Below are 23,821 nucleotides of genomic sequence, written 5' to 3' on the forward strand. Positions count from 1 at the left end.
TTTGTGTGTGATGTGAAGTAGTGGTCAAGATTCATTTCTTTCCTTGTGGATACCCAACTGTTCCAGCACTGTTTATTAAAATGACTGTCCATTCCCTACTGCTCCTTCTCTGTCATAAATCAGGTGCCCAGATCCATATGGGTCTGTTTCTGGGCACCCTGTTCCGTTCTGTGGTCAGAAATAAGATAGACAAATAGGCCTATTATTGTATCATGGAGCACTAATCTTAAATCAGGTGATTTAATATGAGGATTTATCTACAAGAAAATTTTAAAAATATATAAATTGAAGAGCCAATTTTACAAAGTGAGTTTGACATGGACAGGCATAGTCTGAAAGTCCCCAGCCTGGATCTCTCAGAAAGAATAGAATGAATGGGATTTGACTAAGGTAAAAAAGGAACTCAAGCTAAGGAAGATGTTAGCAAGAAGAAAGGAGCGGAGGTAAAAATGAGTTTCGTTTTTTGTCAACAGTATCACAGTGATCAAGAGGACAGACTCATACTGTGTAAGAGGTAACTTTCATCCAAATCCTAAACATGTACTGTTTAGCTGTGTGACCTTGGGCAAGTTAACTCAGCCTTTCTCGGCCTCGGTTTCCTAATCTGTAAAATGGGGAAACTCTCTCGTTGAGCTGTACAGATTTAACGGGTTAATTGATGTGTGCCGCTTAGCACTCTAAGTATTCAAAAAATGCTATCCCCAGCAGAGTTTGTGATACCGTGGCAACCAGGTGAACTACTGGAACAATCTCACTGTTCAACGAACATTTAGCGAAGTACATACTACAACCCAAAGATACTACATAGTGGTTAAAAACTCAGACTCTAAAATGTCACTGGTTTAAATCTAAATTCTAATATAGCCTCTTTACTAGTTAATACAGACTTAAATAACTTCTTTGATCTAAGTTTCTACTTGCGGTTTCATCCATACTTTCTAGGGCATTTCTTGGTGAAGATGTATTTTAACATGATGCCCAACACAAAGTAAATGCTCGACTGATGCCAGCTGTCACTAAATGATGACGACAGTGGACAATGATGATTTCGTGCTTGGGACCATACCAGGGGTTGGAAGAAAGGCCTAAGAATACCTTGAAAAACCTACATTACCTGACATTCCTGGTCTTCCATCCAAGGACTACTCAAGCACAACCACGCTTAGCTTCATATTGATAAGAATAAGCAGACAAGATAAAGTGTGATCAGGTGGTAGGCCCAAGACAAAGGAGGAGCTTGGGGAAAAAGGCTTAGAGATACCAAGCAAAAGCCAAAATTGCTGGGACAGTTAAATACTTGGTAAGGAAGAAGTTAACAAAAACAGAATCTACAAATATATATAATCAGAAAAAGTCTGAAAATGCACTGGCTTGTGGGGTCAGAAACAGTATTCATAGGTCAGAAGTCTGATGGTATCCATGGGGAGGGGAAGAACAGAGCTGTCAGTAGCTTCAATCAACAATAATGACCATGATATGGTCAGCCTGGAGACTGCATCTCATCTGTCTCCTGGAACCACCCTGGAGCTACTGAGTTTTTCCCATCAAGTCCCCAACCCAACGTGGTTGCTGAGCTAAAGTGAAACCTGGCCCAGCAGTGACAACAAACACTCCAAGGACACAATACAGCACCACGTGCCAAGTGCAAATCCGAGAGACAAGAGCTGGGGACAGCCTGTGCTGGAGGGTAGGTCCTGGCAGAGGTGAGATGCAGATGCAGACAGGAGCCAGAGCCAGGCAGCAGACAGGAAGTGGCCTGGCAGATGCTGGCCCCGAGCACACGGGACTCCCAAGACTGCAGGGTGAAGGAAGATGAGCAAAGAGCAAGTCCTGAATTTGCAGAGCCAATGGAAGTGAACCCCAGGACCCACGAGACTCTGTGTGGGATATGCCCAAGGGCAATACAGTGACGAGCATGCGTTTGGGGGGAAGGTCAGGACTGGGATGGCACATATAATGACCACTAGGCCCTGTTTGTAAGTAGATGCTTTCTTCTGGGCAGACTGAATCACTCAGCCACTCTGGCCAAAAATCCAGGCTCCAAAGTATCCTGCCCAAGCTGGTTTCCACTACCTCTTGGGAAAGTGAAAGAGGCCAAAATGTCTATCTTGTCCTAGGCCACCAGTCATTAAATCTATGCTCCTGCCCCAAAGGGCTCATGGCTCAGCCTCAAACAAAACCGAGACTGGCAATGCGACTGGCACGTGCTATTCTGATAGGATGTGGCTGAGTGAACACGGTCACCCCACGAGCCAAAGTCCCTGGACAAGGGGCTTCTAGTGCTGTCCCCAAGGCAGGCGGACAAAGTCTTCTTGGGACTCAGGGAGTAACCAACGCACCTCTTGGCTGGCTGCTCTTGAAATCCTGGGCTTGTCAACAGATGGAAATAATTTCCAGAGAGATGGAGTGCGGGTGGGCCATGTGAAATGGCCTAAAGAGAGCTCTACTCCATCCCTGAATGGTGGAACCTATGGTCTATGCCATAGACCAGACCTGGCGGGAAGGGGGTTAATAAGGGCCCTCCCATTTACCCTCCAGGCACAGGCTAGAACCCTCAGATATAACAGCTGTTCTTGAGGTTCTTGGTCTTGGTCAAGGAGGGAAGGAAGAGATATCTCTAGGGTACAGAGAACCTGGACAACTGATGACTCATGGGCCATACTGACCTCTGCGTGACCACATGAGCTTACACCATGTGACTCAAAAATGGAGTTTCTTTCTGTCCCGGAACAAACTATTGCTTTGCTTAGCTGAGTCAGAGAGGAGTCTCAAACACAAGTAGGAGCGGGGGTTCCCCAAACAGCTCTGACTTAAGCTTTAGTTTCCATACTGCCTTTGCCCCACGCGTGGGCATGCCTGTGCCCATATCTGCAGCAGAAAAGGGAAGGGGAAGGACATGCACACCAGGGCGCAAGTCCAGGCTTCCGGCAAAGGGCCAGCCCTGCCGGGAGCCAGAGCAGGGACAAGTTCTCCTGAGCTGAGGTTTTCACCCCGCGGGTAGGAGAGGGGCTGGCAGCAGTCTAAAACATCATCTTTAATGTCGTATTTGGGGCCAATATTTGAGTTGCGTTTTATATTGTTTTCATAATATGAAACCTAAACAAAAGTAATGGTCCATAAAATCTCTGATGATGTAAATATATCCTCTGCCTACAGAGACCTAGAGAGAGGGGAGAGGTTATTGACCAGGATCTTGGGGGTGAGAGGCAAGCCTGGGATTGTTTGATTTACAGAGGAAAGGTGTCAGAACAACACTCTAGAAGGTTCAGCTCTCTGAAGCCCTCTGGGACTGGCAGGCAGCTGTTATTCTTAAGTTAGGATCTGGCACAAGCCTCTGGGGTCAATGTTCTCTCCCCAAAAGCAGAGCAGCAGTAACAGCTCTGCCTTCAAAAACAGAGAATTACACTGAGACGCTACCCCCAACGCCACCTAATCTGGGGTGAGAGGCGCACCCCACCACTCTCCTGTGCCCTCCCTCTAAAACTTCAAACTCTTCAGGCGACAGGGTGAGCGCTGAGAAAGCAGGAGAGTGCTACAAAAACGGGCCATTTATTTATTCAAAAAAAAAAAAAAAACCCACAGTGTTTGGAAACCACCGTGGGACACAGTGCTGGGCACTCTCCTTGGAACTCTGACCTTGGCCAGTGGGAACTTTCCCAGTTGCCAGAGGCTGGTGAACAGGGAATCCACGAGCAGGACAGATGGCTTCTTAATCCCAGCCTGGCCCCCCAAACTAGGCAGCTCATCCTGCCACCCCCTGGGTTATGGCACCTAGACTCCGCTCTGTGCCCTCCTGGGGCAGAGCTGGGAGCGGCCGCAGCCCGCTTGGAAAAGGCTGACAGGAAAAGCAGCAGCACTGGCACTTCCGAGAGGCCCTAGGCCCTGGAGGCCCGGAGGACACAGGACAGGAGGAGCTGAGATGCTGAGATAGGCCTGGAAGTCCCCAGCCACTTCCCCAGAGAGGCTTTTTCCTAACAGCCGAGGGAACATACTCGCTGACAAAGCCCCTCTCACTGACCTCCCAGCCAGGCAAAAGCACCCGCAGTGAAGTCCTCTGAGAGTGGGAACCACCATTCCTGTCCTAAACCCAAAAGAACCATCCGACCCCCTCCAAACGGAATGAGATGACCTGCCGGGGAGCCTTGGGAGTCCCGCCTTTCACCAACGCAAGATGAGCCTTGGGTTCAATGCCGAGGTGTGGAACCCTGGGCAGGTTACTTCATCTGTCAGCCTAAGTTTTCTCGTCTATAAAGTTGGGCAAATTAGCTATTTGTGCTCCTTCCCAGTGTTGTTGTAATGATTAAACGAGTCCGTACGAGTAAAGCATCTGGTAACACTGGTGGTGCACAACAAGTAAACGGAACTATTACTATATTTTTATTCTTAACATCCCTGCACGGTGGCCACTAAGCTTGTCTCTAAGCACTATGGCCCCAGTGAAGGAGCTCACTGCCTCACAGGGTCACGCATCTTCCCTCTCTCATGTCTTTCGTGGCTCAAATGGTGGGGAAGTCACCCAGTTCCACGTGCCAATATCAGCCTCCCCATCACTGTTACCCACCGGCCCCAGGGCTGCGCCAAAGAGGAAGCTTGACATCACATGACAGTCCTTTAAATACACAAAACTGTGCCCAGCAAACCCCACCACCACCAAAACTCTCCCGTCTCTGGGGTAAACATTTCACGTTTTTAACCATTCTTCACATACCCACAGTTCTCCTCCACATTTATTCTAGTTCAACATTTTCCCTCCTACTAGGGATCGAGAACTGGAACCACCATCCAAAGTGGCCTGAGCAGGCTAAAGGACAGCAGATCGGGACCTCCAGCAGAACCTTCTTCTCCCCTCTCTCCTGCTTAGCCCACCATGGGCTGCCCCGCCACTCCATGGCCACTCTAACCCCCCCGCCCCATTTAAAACCTTGCTCTTGTGTCTTCATCGGGACTCTCACTCATGATGCTGGGAATAAATCGATAAACCTTTGCTGAATTATTTTTATCTGAAAAACACTAAGCCAGGTGCTTTCACATACATTATCTCCATTAATCTGCTCACTTTTCCTCAGCTGGGACACAAACTCTGTTCTCTGGCCACAGAGCTCATGCTCCTTTCCTGAGTACTCCCTGGATGCATCCTTTCCAGTTGGCCAGGCTCCTGCAAAGGGAAGGTGCTTTGACGCTGTTGACGCTGGACACAAATCTAAGACCCATCTCTACTGGATGAAACAATATATTCTACCTGTATTTTCTATCCTTCCCCAGGCCAGATAGATGACAGTCCTGCAGGCCACACATCTGACATTGTTCTCCCTTCTCCAAATGCCAACAACACATGTAACCTCGTGTTACGATTTAGAGACTGATGATACATTGTCACATCTCGTCATGTGAGCTCATTTAGTACATCCAACTAAAGTCTGAACTTTTCAAAGATGAGACCCAGGCAAGCTTTAGAATTACTTCAGTCTTCCCAAGCCAAGCTCCCAGAAGCACCCAATCAGTATTTGTTGATTTTCTGTTCAGAATAGATTAGGCCTCCCTTTCAACATGACCACCCCAACTACCTGACAGACAGACACACTAGAAATGGGCTCACTTGGTCCAGCTCCCTTCCTTGCACGCACTGGCCCTTAAGAGATTTCTGCTACTCTCTCCTTCCTTTGATCTAGATTTGTGAAAATCAGTTTACTCCTCTAACTCCAGCTTCTGAAAAGGGTCTCCAAGCAAATATCAAAGGGATACCTGACCTGTGCTTTCAAAAACACCAGCGATCACCTCACCCTCTGGTTGTAGGATGCCAAGGATGGCTTGCTCTGGGCTGAAAGCAGTGCCATGTCAACTCTGAACCTTGAGGATCGGTTATGTGGGTGCTCTTTCCATGTGACCCAATGTGAGGCCTCAGCATGGAGGAGACAGAAATCAACTGCCTTCATCTCACAGGTGGGAGGACACTGTCAAACCCATTCTTATCCAGAGACTCAAAGACCAGACACACTAATAGCTCCTCATGGCTACTAACTAGATTTTGGCTAAGGAAAGAGTGGAATGCTTTCCTTTCCTGATACAGCAGCAGACTAAGAGGAGTAAGGAGCAAAGGGGTGCCACCCAGAGCCCTCGGGAGGTAGGCAGAAATGTGAGCCTTGCCCGCCTTCAGATGCCTCCTGGGGTGGGCTGGAATTCTTGCTGTTATTATGAACATGCACCAACCGAGGAAAAGAGGGACAAAGCTTCTACCTTGTGCCTAGCTCCAGGCATTTCAGATACTGATGGGCTTCAGGCAGAAGCGCTGGGTCCTCCAAGACATGAGAAGTGGAGACTGTACGGAGAAGGCCTAAGGTCCCTGGGAGTCTGTTCTAGGTACTGGCTCTAGTTAATTAACGAGCACTTTCCAAACTCTGATCTCTGGTTCTTCTAAATACTTCCCACACCTAAGACAACGCCAAGCACACAATGTTTGTTGATGCTGCTACTGAATCCAGGACAGGAGGAGAAAGAGAATCAAAATTAAATATAAGATATGGTTCATAACCAAAGGAGTTCTTAAAATAGCTTCCAGAGCTAACATGATTTGGGAACAGTTATAAAACAGCCTCGCTGCAAGAAAGCTTCGTGTGGACCTGGACTCCCGGGCCTTTATGCCGCCATGGATGGCACATCCATTTCCAGTAACTGTCTGCTAGCTAAATGGTCAGAGGAACACAGGCGTGGAGACACTGTACAACTTCTCTGGAGCCTACTACTAAATACCCAAAATATCAGTGCTTGCTTCTCATTTTCGGAATTACGGAATGCTCAGATGCTAATTGACCACTCCCTACCATGAAGCTACACCAGGGCTGTTATGTCGCCTTTGTGTGAGAAAGAGATCAATGTGCCCCTATAAGCCGCTCCTGAACCTCCTTCCCGCCCCACCCCACTCCTGGCTTCCCCCTCGCCTTTTAACCAGTCACACACAACACCAAGTGACCAATTAAAAAACGGCAAGGACTCTTGGTGAGTAGACTTTGCTCCTTGGCCAAGACGAGGAAGCCAAGCTACGCGGCGGAACGCATCCCTCCTCCTGCTCATTTGCCGCCTGCTCAGCCCCAAGCTGGACTCTGGCCAGCTGACCTCTAGGACACGGTCATCTCCCTGGGGCCTGTCCGAGGACTTCAGAGAGACGCTACCTCCTTCTCCCACAGCCCTGACTTTGGGAGAGGAGGATTTGTAGAAATAGAGCCTGCAATTGGCCTGCAGCCCTAACAGGGGTCTGGCTTACTCCCAAGACTGCTCTGTGGCCTCAGCCCTCAGTCTCACCAAACACGAATGCTTCCTTCGTCTCTCTTCTGAGACGGCCTTCGGATAAGGCCAAACCCCCAAACAAGGATGCCCCTTGCCTTTTATCTGCCCAAACACATCCTCCTCGTCTTGAACACGGACCTCAACATCCATTAAGCGCTAACCACTCGTCAGGCCCTCTGCACGCACAGTGGCTCGCTCCGTCTTCGCGACGGCACTATGCAGCCTGGGCTGGCACCACCTCCACTCCACAGGGCAGGAACCGAGCAGCCTGCGGAATACACACCTGGTAACTAGACTGAGAAGCCCAGGCTCTCGGCCACTGTGCAAGGCAAGCACCTCCCCTCAGGAGACCCTCCCCGCGACTCCTGTCCCCGTGCACGCATGACGACCACGGGCGTAAAGCTGGGACTAACCCCGTTTCCTTTTATTTTTTTTTTTTAAGGCAAAGACACATGTGCCTTTGCTGTACATAAACATTTTTAAAATAAGTTTTTACTACTAAGTCATTCAAATGCGGTCTAATGTATGTATAACTCCTTACAGTGTACAAACTAGTTTTATGACAAATTAGTCTTTGTCATCTCTCACTGAAGCCTGGTGAACTACGCACAATGATTCCCACTTTACAGATGAGCAAATGAGAAAAATGAGGGGAGTCGGCCAAGACCATCCAGCCGGCAAGAAGCAGGACCTCCAGCTGTCAAATCCTGGTTCTGGGCGGCCACCGAGTGAAAGGCAGCAGGGCCCTGGGACAGGAAGGCTCACGTGCGCCAGCCGAGTGACCCGGGCAAGTTCATCAACCTCATCTCGTCTCAGTTTCTCCAGCCATAAAACAGTCCTAATTACAATTGTGACACTTGGTTACCATGAGGATTAAATGAGATAATGTATGCAAAGTACGTAGCACACTGGCCAACGCAGTAAACACTCATTAAATGCCTGTTATTTTTATTAAACTCCACTGCCCAGGCAGGAGCTACGGCGTTTCCTGAACTCTCTATTTGCCTGTACAATGGAGATGAGACATAAAACTCTGCATGCAGCAGGTGCTTAACACAAGTGGCCAAAAAGCAACTACCTTACATCCAGCCACCACACCTCCCCAACAGCGGTGGCCGAGATTCACAGGATGCAGACAGCAAGAACAGTGCCACAGGCAGGGCTGATCGCCTACTCAGGTTCACGACAGCCAGGACCCATCTTCTGCCAGGGAGGTGGGGACCAGGGTCCCAACCACGGAGACGCTGAAGCGGCAGCATCTGTCCCTTGAAGAATATGTTCAGGGAACAACGAGGAGACAGGGAGGCCAGGAGCCACCACGTGGCCACGGACAAAATGGCCACCGCGGGCCTGTGCCAGCCTGAGCGCCCGCCCGTGCCCTCCGGGGCGGGGGGCCGCCTTTCCTCCACATTCTGCCTCATGCCTCCCTCCCCCAGGGCTCCAGGTCTCTGCTCCCAGGGCTTGGGAACATGCCTGTCCTTGGTGAGAAGAGCAAATAAAAGCTCATGGCCTACTTCCAGCAGCCTCACTGTTTCTCACTTTAAGATTAAAATAATAAACACAGAGACATACAGAGGCTGAAAAGTGAAGGGGGAAATAAGTGGCATCAGAGATGAGGCACAAGGACTCACGCGGCACCGGGCCGCGGTAACCTGGCAACCTGCGAAAGGTGTGTCAATCAGTAGGACGCAAACAGACAAGTACCAGGGCTGGAACAGTCAGGGCTGGCCTGGGGAGGTCACGTGGGCTGGCCTGGTTCCTCGTGTGCTGCGGTGGGGGGGGAGGGGGGGGACGCGGGAAGCAGACGGCATGCTGCCTGCCCACGCAGCTCGTGATCCCCTGCCGTGTGTCCACGACACCACCTCACTGGTCCCCCTGCGAGCTCCAAGCTCTCTCTTTTCCAGTTCCGTCTGGATTCCTCTACCACTGTCTTCCAGCAAATCCTGGACCGCCATGTCCCTCCCCTGCTCTGAAACCCCCCGTGGCTCCCCAATGCCTCGCCACAGGATTCTCCTAGCATTCAAGGCCCCCCAACATCTGGTCCCAGGACACTGCTCCAGCCTCACCCCTCTCTCCTCTGTTCCCCATACTGCACCCTCTGTCCCCAACTGCCCCTTCCGCGCATGTCCCTCCTGTATGCCTCTGCATGTGGCGAGTCTCTCCCTCACCTCAGCCCAAACCCAGAGATCACTAGTCTCTTAACACGTTGTTTGCTGAAAGCCTACCATGCACCAGGCACTGGGCCAGGCACTGAGACCACAGGACTGCATATGACACCTGCTGCCTACGGTTAGCGCCTGGCCCATCAATACTACACACGTGGGGCAGTTGTTATCAGCTAGTCCCATTTTACAGATGAGAGAACTGAGGCATAGTAAAGGTCAAGTAAAGCTTACTCAAAATCACCCTCAATGAGGGACATACTTCCGTGGACATTGGGCATCCCTGGCCGAGAGGCCAGTGTGGGCTTCCCCTGGAGGCCGCCCTCCCTCATTCCGGGAAGCAGAAAGGGGATGCAAGAGCCAACTGTTGCAGCGTGAGGCGATGAAAAACCCAAGTGTTCGGCAAGCCCACTCGGCATCTACACTTACCCCAGGCCACTTACCCCAGACTTGTTGGGGGCTCAGTGACTCTAGCATCCTGCCTCTGGCACAAGCTGGGGAAGGGGATCTCTTCTTTCTGTTCCCTTGTGGCTGTGGGCCTCCGCATGGCCAGGAGACTCTATCTGTCCCTGCCAGCCAGGCCGCCCCAGTGCCTGTGACAGGCAAGCCTCTGCCACGCCCTGGGAGGGCTGGAGCAGGATGGTGCAACTCCACTCACGAGTGGGCCCAGGGCCCGGGGGCTCTGGCCCTCACACCAGAGTCTCTCCCCCCAGTGCTCTCCTCCTGCCCACAGGGGCTGTGTGTATGGGGGGAACTTCAGGGTCAGGCGCAAGGTGTGGCTCGGCTGGGTGTGAGAGTGGAGACTCTCTGCCCCTTCAGTCCAATCCAAGTGGCCTTTCCTCCTCCTCTTCTCTTCATCTCACAGTAGAAATCCTACCCAGGGAGTCCCTGTGCCCCATGCAGGCCACCAGGGCGGCCTCTATCCTGCTGCAGCCCCGCCAAGCAAAAGGGACTCTTTCCTCCCCCTCTTCCTCCAGCAACCCTAGAGGCCCTTCCTCGAACTAGCTGGAGTGTAAGCTCCATGCGGACAGGGAATTCTGTCTTTGTAAACTCCTGAATCCCCAGGGCCTAGACAGTGCCTGGAATACAGTATGCACTCAATAAATACTCGTGGAAGGCGTGAGTCACCATCTCCACCTTGATGTAAGAAAATACATACATTTCCCAGAGTTATATCCAGCACTCCCCAGGTACAAAACACACCACATCATGCAATCCTCTAACACTAGTATTTACTGAGACCTGATATAGGCAAGATGCTCAGGACGACACAGATGATCCCCACAATCAAAACTTTACTGGAGACCTATCATGTACCAGGTGCTAGGGAACACAAAGACACAATCTTTCTTTAAATAAAGGCTGCATGTGCACAAAGAGATACATATGCATTTATATGTACATGTATGTATACATACATACATGAAAGTACATATGCAAACATATGCTATTTGTACATATGTAAATATCATGTGTATCATGTGTATAACTTACATAAATTCTTTAAAGCGACCACTAGGCAGTATGGATGAGCCCAATGATTGAAATAGTTAATAAATACAATAGAAACCTAGAGGGGGCAGGATTCACTGGAGGCAAAGAGGCTCCATGAGAGAGAGGCTGAGGGGGTGGAGGGTGGTTCTGGAGAATCCAAAACCTTCAATAAAAACGGAAGGAGCAAAGGCAACCCAAGGGGCAGGGATGATGTGCAGAAAAGCATGAAGCAGGCTCAGGGAACAATTCGCAGAGAAGTCTGACTGGCGTAAGTTTTTTTTCCTTGTTTATTTTTTGAAAATTTATACCTCTACTTATAACTGTTTTTTATTCTGCACCTATCGGTAATGTTTTATTTGGGGGAAAAAAAATGTTTCACTGCAGTAATAAACATTTTTTTAAAAAAACATTGCTCAAGTTCAATCTCATTATCTTCCAGATGGGAAACTAGACTGGCCTCTGGTCCCAGAGCTGGCTCGTGGCAGAACTGCGGAGAGACCCCGGGTCTCCAAAACACTATCGAATCACACATGGTGTACCGAGGGGAGCAACGGAGGGGGCAGCTGCAGAGACAAAGTGCCACATGGGCCAGGCCTCGGTATCTTGACCTGGAAAACAAAGGCCCACAGGTCCTTTTTGCCAATATATGCCTACGACAAGGACAGAACCTGGCACATCCGGGCCTCCGCAGCACTGGTCTCCCTTCCTGCTGGAGAAGCTACAGAACTTTTTCTGCTGGAAGCCATGAGCTGTTTGTTAGTTTTCTTCCTGCTTGGCTTGTTTTGACATGAGGAAAAGGCTAATCCTCCTGGCAAGCGTGGGTAATACAGCAGGGCAGCAGTCTCCTCCCTGAGGCAGCAGAGGCAGCTGCTCCAACAGGGAGAAACCGGATCTAGGACTTTGACTGGTCAGCAGCTGACCTCTCTGCTGGCCTCTGGTGGCTCCTACACATCCCACTGGGGCTGTCTTCCCTGAAGACTACAGGCTCTGGAGGCGGCAGGTTCAATTTCTGCTCCTACCTGTTCCTAGCTAGATGATCCAGGAAAGATACTATTCCTCTCTGTGACTCAATTTCCTCACCTGTCGAACAGACCAATTATCCCACAGAATTACTGTGAGACTTAAATACATAAAAAACACTTAGAACAGCACTTAGAACACAGTAAACAATCAATGAGTTTAGCTATTATTATTATTTTTTGCACATAAGGCTCCCAGAAACCTGGTCTCGGAGGTGCCAAGCCAAATGCTAAAGTAACATGCTGTGGGGCTGGAGTAAACAGCAGTACCAGACATAACACAGGCATAAAGGCACGGAGAGATTTAAAGCCACTTTCGATGTCTTGGCTTCCCTCTCAGCATCTCAGAGAGAGGTGGAGACAGGGTGATGCTTCCCGCTTCTCCTTCTCCGCTGTCAGGAAAACCCTGGTACTCAGAAGCAAGTAGAGACTCTGGCCTCTTCGGCCTCACACTCTGCCGTGGTTCCTGCACTGGGGGGCAGCATCTGACTGGTACTCTGTACAGAGGATTCACATTCCACACACTTGGATCCTTCGTCTACATCCTGCAGGAATGCTCCAGGCATTTTCCTTGAGATAAACAGTTCCAGACAGCCTGGATTTGGGGGAGTTAGCTAGATATTATCTTTAAAAGCGATTGTTGTATATTTCCTTGAGATCTGGGGCCACCCTGGTGGGTGTACCTAAGAATTTACCCAACCACTTTTTCAGAAAGGGATATGTACGAGAGTGTAGACTTTTGCCTGGCCCCAGAGAAGAGCGCTGGCAGCTCAGCGCTGGTGTAGAAACTGCCGAGAGTGAGATGGTGGCAGCCCTGGCATCCACCTTCTCAGCCTTCAGCCCAACATCGCCCCAGGTTCTGCAGAAAGGAAAGGGCCTCAAGACTCAGGTAGGCCCACACGCCACCCCGCAGGGCTCTCGGCAGCTCAGTGAATGCAGATTACACTGAGTGGAGGCTCTGATTCTCTAGCACATGACTCAGAAACAGCCACACTCATGATGGAGCCGAGTATGCCTGTCACGTGCAACCTGGTCTTTACCGCTGTCAGTGTCCGTGACAGAATATTCTGCTGTACTTACAGAGCAACTGGTTTTCCTGGGCATTCTTTGGTGCCCAGTGGCTCCTGAGCTATGTTTGATGTTGTGTTTAGATGTAAATTACTCAAGCTTCCCAACTGTCATCTCTTAATCAACTCTGGATAGGAAACTATTTTTCCCATTTTCCCCGACCTATCCTCTGCCTCACTGATCTGATCTCTTTCTTGCCCCCATGCACACCCCCATCCTTTCCAGCAAGCCCTTTTCCTCACTATTTTCTCTGCTCAAGGTATCCTTCTCTCTCCTCTTTATAGCACAGAGCCCGGCCGTATTTTAGGTGCACATTCAAGGCCAAGATTTCCATGAAGCCTTAGAATGACCTGTGCTTCATGAGTTTTTCTCTGCTGCTGCTTCACCTGCTGCTAGTCCTGGTACCTAGCATGTACAGCTCTGGCTGATTGAGGTAGGGTTCCCATGATCTCAGGTTCTGGCCCGTATCTCCACCATCATCTATACAAATTTATTTCCAAAGTCAACAATGACATTGGACAGAGATGAGTTCAGGTCTTGGCTCCACCACTATTCACAAATCCCAGTGTTTCTCCCTCAGATCGCATCCTTCTTGACTTGGATGTTGCCCAGTACCCTCTTCTTAAATCCCGTCCTGTTTTTGAGCCCATGGCACTACCCTGAGACTATCTTTCTTGCATCTTCCATGACTCTGTTCCCGGCTGTGCTGAGCCCAGGCTCATGCTCTATCGCTCCGCCCCTGAGCCCTGGATGACCTTCACACCGATGGCTTCATCCCTCACGTCACCGTTAGTCCTCCGTCATCCTAGAGTACCTGTCGGACAGCCCACTTGGATAGCCCACTGTCACCTCATGTTCAACATAACTAAAATGCATTCGACAGTTATTTGTTGAGTCCCTACCAAGTCGGAATCTGTTCTAGTCATCGCTCAACAAACCATATAAAAGTTCTTGCCCCAAACATCCATCGATGGGTGCAGTAATAAACAAAATGGGGTACATCCATATAAAGGACCATTATTCTGCCTTTAAAAGGAAGGAAATTCTGAAAGAAGCTACAACATGAATGAACTCGAAGACATTATGCTAAGTGAAACGCCCAGTCAGAGGAAGGCAAATACTGTAAAATTTCACTTTTATGAGGTACATAGTCAAATTTATAAAGATAGAAAGCAGAATGGTGGTTACCAAAGAGCGGGAGGAGGACTTGGGGGGGGGGTTCTGTTTAATGGGTACAGAGCTTAAATTTTGAAGATGCAAAGACTTCTGGAGCTGGACGGTGGTGATGGTTGCATGACAATAGGAATATACCTGATACCACTGCCCTGCACACTTAATAGTTAACATGGTGAACTGTTTACATGTATTTAACCACAATAAAAAGTCCTCGCCCTCTGAACTTTTCTGTATATTATGCTACAATAAAAATGAAAAAGACTCTGTCCTCATGGAACTTCTAGTCATCCCACCAGCTCCCTCCCAGACGCCCACCCCAGGCACTGCCATCTTTAGGCATGTACCGCAGACCAAGTCCACTCCACCATTCTTCTTCGAAGATTTCCCCTCAGCCCTTCCTCCTTCCCAGTATTACAAGTTCTACCACTCTTGATTTTTCATAGAAAACATGAAGAAGTGGGAAGAAACTCTGCGGCGCCTGGTTCCAATGCCGGTGTTACCACCCGCTCTGCATAACCTCACATTTAAGCTTCGATTTCCTCGCCCATTAAATGGAGTTTGACATGACATTCATGAAGGCTCTGTCTGGATCTAATACAGGCTAAGTCTGGTTCACCCTATGCAGCCCGGCTTGAGGTCCAGTGTATTCCTCACGGGTGCTCAGCAGCCTGAGAAGAAAGGCCTCATTCAGGAGGGGAACACAGCCCCACGACAGCTCCCTCCAAGCCCTCCTTGGCTCTCTTTGCAGCCTGAACTTTTACTGCTTGCAACCTTGTGACTTTGGATTACCTGACCTTGGATTCTGCCAGGCTTGCACTGCTGCTGGGACCTCTTCTGACCTAACTGCCCGTAACTAGGACAGCCTCGCCTGCTGACACGGCCCTGCTCTGCCACCACAAAGTGGGCTGCCTGGTGGCTGTACAATGAGGACACTGCTAGCTGGACTCTGGATTCTCCCTGGGCCATCACCATGGCCCCTATGAATGTGCCAGTCTTGGCCCTGGTCCATGCAGTGCCCTCTGAGTTCACCCCCGCTGCTAAGCTGGGTTTTATAATCTGTCTGTGATTGAGTCATTCACTCCAAATGTCCACGACAATGTCTATTCTATGACAGGCACTGCTCTAGGCAAGAGATACATCAGGACAGAGCACAACTGCTTCTCATATCAGCGTATCCCAGTGCCAGGATGACCTTCTCTACTCAACGAAGGCTTCATCCAAGTCAAACTCTTTCACTCAACAGGTAATTTACCTGAGCACTTACTATGTGCTAGGCACTATTCCAGGCATTCTAACAACACTTCGATTTTAGAAAGTATAACTTTTTATGTAGTGCAATGGTTATAGAGCATGAGCTCTGCAGCCAGAATCTCCGTTACAAGACCTTCAGTAAATATAAAACCTCTCTGAGCCTCAATTTCCTCCCTCAAAAACAGGGTAGCGATAGTAAGTAAATGATAACCTTGTCTGAAGAATAAATGAGACAGTCCATGAAAAACGCTTAGAACAATATGCGACACACAGCCAGCACCTGGATATCAACAATTTTTATTTTATGTGACCCCAAAGGTGCCAACACCTAAATAAGCCAAGGACTTCAAGACCTCCTGTCCCACCCTACACAACCAATATTTCGAAGGGCCTATGTAGATGAGTAGTGACTGAACGAAGCCTTAACATCTGCACTGCCAACAAAGATCCCTTTGCAAAGTGCTGTATATCACGCTAATGCTCTCACATGGGTTGAACTTGGGTTAAACTTGGGGACATGGATACCAAAAGCTCTGAGAAGAGAAACTATTTCGTGTGTGTGTGTGTGTGTGTGTGTGTGTACACACACACACAAAGAGTGTCCTACAAACCAATAAGAACAGAACAGGCAACGCCAATAGAAAAGTGAGCAAAAGACATGAATGGGCGCTTCACAAGAGAGATACAAAATGGCCACTATCATGAAAATGCCAGTTCAGATCACAGTACAATGCTACTTCATACCCACCAGAATGAGGATCATAAAAAGGAAAGATAATACCAGATATTGGCAGGGATATGGAGCAACCAGAACTTTCCTATTTGCTAGTGGGAGTATAACTGGTTCGACTGCTTTGGCACTACCTGCAAAAACTATGATTCAGCAGTTCCGCTCATGTATATACCCAACATAAATATATACGAGTGTGTATATACATACACACAAAATATACAAAATATGCATATATACCCAAATATGTGTCTGTGTGTACATTCATTCATCGAAAGACATATCCAAAGATATTCACAGTAGCACTGTTTGTAATAGCCCAAATCTGTACACAGCCCAAACGTCTATCAACCATACACTGGATAATAAATTGTAGATTAATAAAACGGAATACTACACGGCCACAAGAACAGAAAACTACAATGACACACGACACGGATGAATGTCACAAATGACGAGTGAAAAAGTCAGACACAAATGAGAACACGGTGTGTCATTCATATTACATAATGCTGGAAAGCAGGCAAAATTAATCTGTAATTTTAGCAGTCAAAATAGTGGTCACCCATGAAAGGGCAGTTAGTAGCTGGAAAGAAGCACGAGGCATTTGGGGACGAGGGGTGTCTGGGAGTATCCTATTTCTTTGGCTTGACCTGGTCATAGGCTGTGCACACTTTGTGCTGAACACATACGATTTGTTCACTTTTCTGTATGTGTCGTATGTCAAGTAAAATTATACTAAAAAAAAAAAAAAAAAAAAGAAAAGCTAATTAGAAAGATTCAAAAAAATGCTAGGAAAAACAGACTTTTATCCAAATGAGTTGTTGCCCTAACACCAATAGATTTTAGTACCTCGACAAAATCTAAAGGATAGACTTTTCTGATCACTTTCCTATTGCCTTTTAACAAAGGGCAGAGATATTACTGTCTAAAACTTTAAAACCATATAAAATAAACACATTTTCAACACTCTAAATTAATTAATCACGTTTTATATTCTATGAGACAGTTTAAAAATATATTTGGGTTTTATAATAGACGCATGTTGAAATATTGAGTAATTTTGAGAAATGAGATGTTTTAATGAGAAAGAAGTAGTGGGGGCTTGTGATAAAGGGAAAAACCAAGAAAAACAAGAAAACTGCAGCGACGACACAGCCCCGAAGCAGGAACTCAGGGCTGAAACTTGCAGCAGCTGCCAGAGCACCGAAGCGACTCTGGGCCTGGAAGCCGGGATGTCTGAGCAGAAGCCAGGCACTCAGCGACAGCTCAGGATCTGGAAGCCAGACCAGACGGTGGCTATGTTTTAAGGAGGCTCAGAGACTGAGGAACAAGAACCCCGAATGCAGATAGATGTTAGGAGAGGTGTGACCTGCACTTCCTGACCCGCTACAGGAAATAGTGGCTGGGTGTGGGCAGCCCTGGGTACATAAGGAAGTGACTTCAGCCGATCATGGAATAAGAGGATGTGACCCTGGGTGTGCTGAGACCCGCAGCTAGGATGTGCAACCCGGGCTCACCCGGAGGTTCTTTCTCTATCGGGTGCACTTTCTAAACATACATACGTTCATCCATATGATCCACTCGAATGTTTACCGTCGCTGCACAGGACTTCGGAGGCTTTGGTTCTGACTGCCCTCGTTGCCAGTTAAGATAGTGGTAATCTAGAGCCTGGCTCCTAAGCCCACAATCCTCACCGTAGTCCTTTACAACAGAGTAAGGGAAGCAGTGAACCTGAATTCCAAGAACATTAGGATTTGCCCTATAATCCATATCCCCCGGTTATCACTTCCAACAGAGAGAGACTGAAAACTCAAAATTAAAAAATAAAAAAACAAAGGTAACTCCAACATCACTTGTTTTTATTTTGCAGCTCATCCAAAAATATATCGGTCTCACTCAAACATAAAGAAATTTAGTGACTGAGCCAGGGGCAGGGGAACAACACTGAAAAGTGACTTGGGGTGAGGATGTTGAACGTCTCAGAAGAGGATGCATGCGTCGCCCGGGCTGCCGGGGCTGGCCTCGGCTTCTGCCCTGCCACTCTCCTCCGCCACCACCCCCATCATCTCTTTTGTCTGCACATCGCAGAGCTCCGCTCACGCTTTCACTCTGACATCACAACGGAAGAGTCCAGGTAGTGAGGTCGCATGGGAAGAACCTGACGCTTGTCCTGAAATGTACAAAGTCCGTGTGTTCTAGAATCTACACACAACTGCTCTCCCCCGACCATCTACAGACTAAGCTTAGGGCCTCACCGAGGAAGACTTCTCATTTCCCTGTTCCAGCCTTACAGCAGCCTCGCCACCTGGAGGAGACAGTGTAGGCAGGTGAGATGCGCTGGGCTCCTGGAGTGCCTGGCAGCGAGGTGGCAGTTTCATCTGGGAAGCAACACCATGTTCTCCAGGACGATGACTACGTGTGTCCTGTGTTTCAAGAGAACTCAGCAAGCGAAACTCGCTTCTGTGAGGCAGGACAAACACACACCTCAGTGACAGCAAGAATGAGAAAAACGGCTCTAGGTTAGACTCCTACCATCCCCCATGTTCGCTCGGAAGGGCCTCCCTGTTGCCCTTACGGTTCATCTCAAAGGTGTCAGCATCCAAATATGCCAACATCACAGCCTATTTGGGTAAACCGGGGACACAGCTGCATCAAGCCCCGAACAGAGCGACCCAGAATGCACGTGTGCTTAAACGGTGGGGTTCTAGGGCAAACTGTACCACGTCAGGTTTAAGCAACTCCCTGGGCAAAACCTCCTGAACTCAATTTTATAAGACTCTGTCAACGCTGAGGAGAGGGAAGGGAGGTGGAGGAAGGGCCGAGGCAGTGGCCAGACAGCTCTCAAGTCATTTCCAACAGAGGCAGAGATCCAGATGAAATGACCGCTCAAGGCCATTTCTACCTCAAGACTGTCCCCCTATACCAGGGTTTCTCAACCTCAGGGCTACTGACATTTTGAACTGGGTAATTCTTTGTTGTAGGGAGAGCTGTCCCGCGCATTGTATGATATACAGCAGTATCCCTGGCCTCTGTCCACGGGACATCAGTAACATTCCTCCTCCTCCTACCCTGGGACAACCAAAAATTTCTCCAGACATTGCCAAATGTCCCCTGGAGACTCCTGCCTTATACTAACATCACGTCTCACACAGACAAGACCCCAGCCCTGGCCAAGATCCCAGCCCTGGCCAAGACCCCAGCCCTGGCCAAAGTGTAGTCGACCGCTTTGGAAAGGGCTGAGGAAATGTCGCCTGGTCATTATCTCCTCAGGCATTCAGACAACAGAGCTCCCCAAGCGAGCTGCCACCCCTGGAGGTGAGACGTGGGAAGAGGAAGTTCGGCAGGGGAGGCCGTCCTGTCGCCAGCAGACCTTCGCGCTCTAATTCCATAGAACCCACCTTCTCCCAGACACGGTCCACATCAGGCAGAAGACAGCCAAGCAAAAAAAAAAAAAAAAAAAATCCCTAGCTATGTAGTTGGTCTCGCAGCCCACCCACCACCACTCCACATTCTAATCCGTGTCAAGTGCTGGGTATACAAACACCATGACTTCGGCTAAATTTCTGGGGGGAAGGAATGGATGTTTCAGTCCCTCAAAGACCTTATTCAGTTAACTAACCATCCCAGCCCTTTCCTTTCCTCCACTCAATGATCTTGACAACAAGGTGTCCTAAGGTACTAGACGGCCTAAGAAAAACCAACGGAAGCTTTGGTCTTGCTCTGAGGGGCCCTGGGAACTAAGGCGCACGCAGTGGCAAAGAGGCATGGAAGAATGTGCAGGCCCAGGCCACGGTGAAAGTACTGAAGTGAGAATTCCAGACGCATGAGGGAGGGACAGATGGGAGACCTAACCCTGAAGGGCAGTGCGGTGGAGCCAAGTCTCAAAGGGGCAGAGCCAGGGAGGTCCCCAGGATGACAAGTTTCCGGCCTTCAGAACCAGAAAGATCCAGTGTAACCACAGACTTGCCCAAGCAGAGACAACACTGGCTGCGCTGCTGACGAGAAATCCCGTTCGCTTGGGGCTGGGTTTGGCTCACGACAGGCCGGTCCCCCACCAGTTACAGTTTTGCTAAATTTAGTGCTGTTCCCAGTCACCCAAACGACGTTGCTCTTCGTGTCCATTTCAGGTTCACCCGGGGACAGACAGAGAGGAGCGGGACTTGTCGAGAAAAGATCTGCCCTCCTGTGACCTCTTCCTTCCCGCTGCAGTCTGGGGCCCAGGGGAGCAGAAGACGTGAGAAACCACAGTCGGAGGTCTCCAGGGCTCTGAAAGCGGGCCCTGCCCCGAGGCGGCACTTGGAGGGGAAAGGGGCACAGATCCAGGGGAACATCCTTCCCTCTGCCATCCCCCCTCGCCCAAGTTTCACTCTTAGGGAGTCACAGATGCTGCGGGTGGTCTCGCTCCCTTAGATGAGAGGCTAGAGTCACACCTTAGGGAATTATGGACACGCCCTCAGGACAGGACAGGGGAAGGCCCCTCTGCCTTGGAGATAAAAATGTATTCAATCAAAGAGTCACAGGCCCTGTAAGTCAGAGGTTACGAGAGTGGTTTATGAACCTGGCTGCACGCTGAAACCACCGGGGAAGCTTCAAAACACGACTGACGCCCGAGCCCCACCCCCTAGAGACTCTGATGTGATTGGTCTGGGCTGTAATGCAACCGGCCAAGGCTTTGGAACTTTTAAAAGCGCCCCTGGTGATTCCAGTGTTCAGACGAGTTCAGGGAGCCGTGGGTTAAGAGCATGGGCTTCTGCCTCCAGACTGCCCAGGGGAACTCCTGACCACCCACTTCCATGCTCTGTGACCTCAGGCACGATATTTTTAACCTTCTATTCCTCACTTGCATCGACTGTAAAATGCACATGATGCCATGTAACACCTGCCTCAGGGCATCGCTGTGAAAACTTAGCAAAACGATAAAGCACACAGGACAGGGACATGTAGTAAGTGTTCAATAAGAGTTAGGAATATTACCACCGTCATTACGACGATAAAGAGGAGGAGAAAGGGCAGCTCCACAGTGCAGTGGTTCACATGTCTACTTCACATGCAGAAGGTCCTGGGTTCGCACCCCAGATGGAGCCACAGACCATACCCCAGGTGCCCCAGGCCCCCTGAGTGCGCTGGGGGCACGAGGCCCCTAGTGCACACCCCGAGCCGTGGGAGGAGACGCCCCACCTTCAGAGGTCCAGTTCTTAAGGGGAGACGGCGACGTCCATAGGTCAGGGGTGGAAGAGAGGCGTGGGGGAATTAAAGAGGGGAAAAAAAAGAGAAGGAGAAATAAGAAGGCACCCAAGGTCTGTCTGTATGTTGTCCCGGGAGTAAGAATCTCCAGGACGGAAACTGGGACTATTCCAAGAAGTGGGAGAGGGGGAGAGGCCCCACAGCCGCCTGGCACTGAGGAGGAGGGCCACCTGCCGGCCCTGCCTCTGTTCCCTTTCCTCCTGCCTTCCGTGCCCTCCCCTCTCCCCATCCCTCTAAACCCCACCACTCAGGGCCCACTCTGACCAGCCCAGGGCCCTCTCCCTTCTCAGATCTCCAACGATACTTCCCCCGAAGCCCGTAACTTTGGAACTTCATTTATGATTTGCTACCCTGAACAGCCACCAGTCAAATAAGTATCTATCTGCCTGTGAAATGAACGAATGCTTCATTATATACTAGTCAGATCTCCTCAGAGATGCTGAGAAATTTGGGGTAGGTCCTCATTCACATGCTTCTCTTTGTCCCCTGTGGCACCCAGCATGGTACTGGGCACATAGCTCTTGATTAATAAATATCTGTGGAATGAAAACAGATGCCGAGCCAGCAGAGCTAACTGCACATCAGCGAGGATCCAGGCTCAGTGCCCAGGAGAGGCAGGACCAGCACCCAAGGCCATGGAATTCTGGATTCTCCACTCCATCATTACAAGGACAGACCTCACCCCATTCCACCCCGAAACACGCCGCGCACCCACTCTCAGGCCCGGGTGTGTCAATGCCGCTGGCAAAAGGAACACTGGGCAAACAGCTCTGCGCCCCGGGACCTCACCTATTCCCAGGCCTCGACGAGAGAGGCCACGTGTCCAGTCACTTCAGCCACGAAGCCACCGACCCCCATGATTCCCTAAACCCAACAGCAGCAGCCAAGCCAAGCCCAGCTCTGCCCACATGGATATCCAGAGCAGCTGGCCACCAACGGGCTGTAAGCCTCTTACAGATTAAAGGTCCTAATTTAAACCCTATTTGAGGTATGACAAATGGGTCAGCACTCTGCTAGTGGAAGGAGAAGCAGCTAGGATCCGAGAAGAACTCCCCTCCTTTGGGGAAAAGACTAGCCAGAGACTCAGATATCTAAGTGGGATCACTAAGAGCCGGCTTGTTCCAATCTGCCAGGAATCTCCCCCAGACTGCGAATGCTAACCCCTCACCCAATGAATCTGAGAAACATAACAACAGGGCAAGATAGTAAGTTGGGATGGCCCTCCTCTCCTGCTCTGCCCCGGGTATGAAAGGAGCTAATAAGATCAGGAAACAGACGAGAGAAGAGGCAGGAGCTGGACAGGCTGCACTCCAGGAGTCATACCTGGTGACGTGCAGGGCAAGGCGACCTCTGCTCCCATGCCTTGATGAGGTTCTCCGGGCCTCTCCCCACAGCTCTCTGCAGCAGGAAGCAGCGGGCGCAGGGAAGAGGGAGCCGGACTGGGTGGGCAGTGCAGAGGAGCCCGGATCACGCTGGGGGAGCCTGACTCCGCTGCTCTTCAATGAGCCCGCTCACCACGCGTCTCCACAGACACGGCCTCTGGAGGAGCAGCTGGAACCTGCTGTCTACGCCAAGGGCAAAGAAACCCTTCCAGGAGAGTTGCTCAAACTTTTTAGACCCTGACCTACAGTAAGAAATAAAGTTTACGAAGTGATCCAGTACACATACACACACACACGAGCATTTGTGTATATAAAGATGGATATATACATAACTGAAATAAAGTTTCATGAAATCACTCTCCTTTACTACATATTACCCAATCTAACACTTTCTATTATGTTTTTTTTTTTTTAACGTTGGTCTCAACCTACTAAATGGATTTCACTATCCATTAACGTGAAGACCTGCAATCTGAACCCAACGCTGGGATGTATAGGAGGGGTCCCTAAAAGAACTTTTAAAACTCCCTCACAAACTGACCTGCCCACAAAGCAAAACCCCACGAAGCACTCAAGTGCAGAGCCACTTTAAGGGGAAGACGAGCCTGTGTCACAGTGGTGGCCTCCAGGGATCCCCAAGTTTCCCCCTTTCTGTGCTTGGGGGGCAGGAGCTCAAGAGCTCTCCGCTTCTCCCTTCAGTGGTGCCTTCTGGTGCCGACCAGCATCTAGCATGGCGGGGGCCGGGTCGAGTTTCAGACTGTTGTCCAGCAGAATAAAGCATTGCCTCACCACCCCTCAACCTCGTCCCTCCACCGAATGGAGTTACCTATGACACACAAGGCAGAAATGTCAACACTGGGTTTTCTAAACCTCCAAACAGCCTGCCTATCTGTGTATCAGATACACTACAAAGTCCTAGAGGACAGGAAGTTTGGTTTTTTAATGTATTTTTTAACTGAAAGGACACAGATACTCTTTATAGTAATTTTATAACAGGAACAAAAACCATCT

The sequence above is a fragment of the Rousettus aegyptiacus genome, unplaced genomic scaffold, assembly GCF_014176215.1.
Source record: "Rousettus aegyptiacus isolate mRouAeg1 unplaced genomic scaffold, mRouAeg1.p scaffold_m13_p_17, whole genome shotgun sequence".
NCBI lineage: Eukaryota > Metazoa > Chordata > Mammalia > Chiroptera > Pteropodidae > Rousettus > Rousettus aegyptiacus.